We start from the raw sequence: 4,191 nt of genomic DNA, 5'->3' as shown, positions 1-4,191 counted from the left end.
AAGGAGGGGTCAATCTCCCAAAATACAAATAGGAAGTGAAAGATGAGAACAGCACAAACACAGTCGAGTCACATTATTATGACCGCCATGTGCAGCACGGACAGCAACAACGGGAGTGACTCAATAAGGGGCTGGTAGGTTGGCACAGGTGTCTGGAGTCATACTGACTGCAGTGCATCTAACAGCTGCTGGAGGGTGCGTGGTGGAGTGTCCATAGAGCGAACACAACGATCGAGGTGGCCCCACAGATGCTCAATTGGGTTCAGGTCCAGGGAAGTACGTAGAAGTCTTAGTCGCGCTCGTCCAACCACCGGACATTTCCAGCCGTTTGACATGTCGCGTTGTCCTGCTGGAATATCCCATCCGCCTCAGGGAAGACAGTCAGCATGTATGGGTGTACGTGCTCTGCACGGATGGATTGAGTGGGCCCAGAGAATGCCATGAAAACATTCCCCAGACCATAACGCTGCCACCACCAGCTGGTGTTCTTCCAGCAATGGTTGCAGGGTATTTGTTCTCCGATGTTTCTCACCTGACACGCCAACATCCATCCGATGCGATGTAGCAGAAAACGTGACTCATCAGAGAAAGCAACCCTTCGTCCAATCAGGGGAGGTCCAATTCAGATACAGGCGCGAAAATTGAAGCCTTTCCCGCCGATGCACCTTCGTTAGCACAGGTGCAGTGACCATCCGTTTGCTTCGGAGCCCCATACGCGGCAGGGTTCGCTGAACTGTCGTTGTAGACACACGTCTGGTGGCCCCAAGGTTCATTCTGACAGTGAGCTGCTCCACTGTAGCATATCGGTCGGCCCTCACACACCTACGTAGTCGAAGCTCACCTCTCACATCAATGGCACGTGGTGCTCCGCAGTTTCCAAGACGATTATTTGCAATTGTGGCATTTGTCCAGCGATACAGCTTCACCCCAGCGGCACTCGAACAGTTCACAAACAGTAACGAGTGATATGTGAGCAGACAGCATACCAACACATTATATAGCCACCAAGCCAGCGCACGGCACGTGACGTGCTTCATGGGCTACATGCTGCCGACATCAAATATAGGAGGTTGTCATAATAATGTGACTTGACTGTGTATATTAACTAAATATATCAGTGAATAGCAGGTGATAGTAATTGGTATGGATCCTTTGCACTGCAGTACACACATTTAATGGGCTCTATTAAAGGTAAGTGATAGATCAGAGGTTCTCAAACTCGGTCCTCAGGACCCCACACAGGTCATGTTTTCCAGGTCACCCAACAGGTGCACAGGTGTATTCATTATTCACTGACATTTTTAAAAAATCCACAGGTGGAGATAATTATTGCACTTGTGATTCTGTAAGGAGACCTGGAAAACATGTACTGTTTGGGGTCCTGAGGACAGAGTTTGAGAACCTGTGTGCTAGATCAGAGGTTCTCAAACTCAGTCCTCAGGACCACAAACAGTGCATGTTTTGCAGGTCTCCTCACATAATTACTAGTGAAATAGTTAGCTGCACCTGTAGATCTTTTAAAATGTGTCAGGTGTAATGAATACACGAATGCACCTGCTGGGTGACCGGCGAAACGTGAACTGTGTGGGGTCCTGAGGACAGAGTTTGAGAACCACTGTCCTAGATAAATTATTTAATGTGTCAGTATTAGGGACCCACCTTATGAGGTTCACAGGTGGCCAAACGGGAAGCCGACGGACGAAATACTGACCGACTGTCTAATCCCAGCAAGGTACTAATAACAGGCGTCAAAATCTCGACACCTGTCATTAGACATACCGATCAAAGGTAAGCCGGGCGCGGACAGCGTCAGGGGCTTCCCACGGGGGAATTAAGCTGGCCACACACAAAGCGATATTTCACACAATTTGGACAATTTCGACAAATCGTGTAAAATATGCCAAAACACGATCACTGGTCGCACATCACGTCATCAGATCTGCTGTGCAGTATCGATCATCCAGCACACCACCAACAACTATAGCGATTGCGGGTCCCTATAGTAACCAGGTCGATATGGACAAGGTTAGCCTGCATGCACAGGTGATGAATATCATCCATACATGCCTGTGCATCGCAGGTCGTTGGGCACAAAAAAATGCACACTATGAATGATAATCAATATCATTCATTTTAATCAAACCATGTGTATGGACCTTTACTCTGAGAATGGCGGCAACTCTATAGCAGATACACAGAACCTGATCATCTATCAGGACAAACACTAGGTGGGGCCCCTCTGCAAAGGCCAGATAACCTCCAGCTGATGGCAGCAATACACTGTAGACTTCTGCCACATCAGCGTCTTCTGCTACTGTGTACCTATAGCCAAGTTGCTTTTATTTTTCAAACATTGTTAAGTGAACAATCTAAAGCTGGGTACACTGACAGATTCAATTGATCGGCCAATGTATCTGCTGCCCGTCGGGCAGTGTACCCACAATATGTCGGCGTTCACCAACATACCGTATTAGCTGTGCTGCACAGCCAGTGGACAGATGTCTGCAGACATATCTGTCCATCAGCAGGTGTGTACGAGTGGTCTGCAGACCACCCGAAAACACACGCAGCAGCGAGGGGGTGGGACACACCCCCTGGTCACCAGTAGCCTGCAGGCAGAGACGGATGGTTGTTCAGTGTGTGCAAACCACCATCATCTGCAGATATATCTGTATAGTGTGTACCCACCATTAGAGCTCCATGTAGCTGCAGCCAAGTGGAAAGTGATGCTAGGGGCCCTTTGAAGCCCGCTGATGCCTAGCTGCTGTATAACGGGGCTCACCCCTATATAACACCTACTGACACATCATTCCTTGTCTAACCTGTAGTGCAGAGACACATTACATTAGCGTTCCCACTAGGCCAGTAGTGGCTAACCTCGACACTCCAGATGTTGTGGAACTACATATCCAAGCAATGCCTTGCTACAGTTTTAGCATGCCCTAATAGCAAAATGGTAGCAGTGCATGCTGGGATATGTAGTTCCACAACATCTGGAGTGTCAAGGTTAGCCACCAAGGCACTAGGCTGTTGGAGCAGGGCGCTGCACCCAGCCAGATTTTAAACCGTTAGTGTGCCCTGCCCTTATGGAGGTGCCCTGCTTATCACAGCGCAACGCTGGCAGGCCTGCAACACCCCACCTCTCGCCACCCCTGCAGGCCAGTGTCCTGTGAACTCAATTCACAGTGCTGGGCATGTCCCCTAAAATTATGGAGAAGGGTGTGACATGAGGCTCCCCCCGCCTCTTTGGACACAAATGCTCTATCTAGATCAGCACGCTGCTTGATTCAAGACCCTAGAATATCGGTGGGCAATTAGCAGCCCCCCAGCTGTTTTAGAACTACACATCCCACAGCAAACCCTGCCACAGTTGCACTATTTGGCTGTGCTAAAACTGTTGCAAGGCATGCTGGGATGTGCAGTTCAGCAACAGCTGGAGTGCCGCTCATTGCCCACCCCTGCCCTAGAATGATTATTATTATGTAAATAACTCCATATACGGTTTAGTAATCTATACAAGTCTGTTTGCAAAGACCACACTCTGTACAAAATGATATATATATATCCATATATCCATCTGTTACTGCAGCAGTTCCCAAAGTCTGCCATTACAGTTCAGGTTTTAATGATATCCATGCTTGAGTCTACCTAGATTGTTTCATCAAATTTACTGAGGTGCTAATTATGTCACCTGTGCTCAAGCATGGATTTCCTTAACCTGGGATGTAATGGAAAGGTTTGGGAACCTCTGTGGGTATGCAGTCCATATCCCAGGAATCAGGACACCGGCACTGGAATCAGAACGCTGCATCCCAAATGTAAGTAGCATGGTTAGGCACTAGGGGGAGGTTCAGACACCTGGGGGGGCTGGGGGATAGGATACCTACCGACAGGTCTTTATCCCAACCCTGTCAGGTTGCAGATATCAGGATTGACCACCGGCATCCTGCACCCAACAGGGCCACAAACTTGAAAGTAAATCAGATTAAGTAATAAAGGTCAGGCTAGGCAAAACAGTAATGCCCCCCTCCGCCAACAAGGGCATGTTGGCACCTTATTTCAGTACAGCTGCCTCTACATTGGCATACACTAACCCTGGCCAGCCCACTTCACTATAACCTGCTTTGGATATGAACTTCTCCATATTACCCCAGTCAATGCCAGGTGCAGCAGAAGCTGCTGTGTGTGCAG

This window comes from Taudactylus pleione, unplaced genomic scaffold (assembly GCF_031769625.1).
Source record: "Taudactylus pleione unplaced genomic scaffold, aTauple2 ptg000145l, whole genome shotgun sequence".
NCBI classification, from domain to species: domain Eukaryota; kingdom Metazoa; phylum Chordata; class Amphibia; order Anura; family Myobatrachidae; genus Taudactylus; species Taudactylus pleione.
This window is presented reverse-complemented; position numbering follows the sequence as displayed.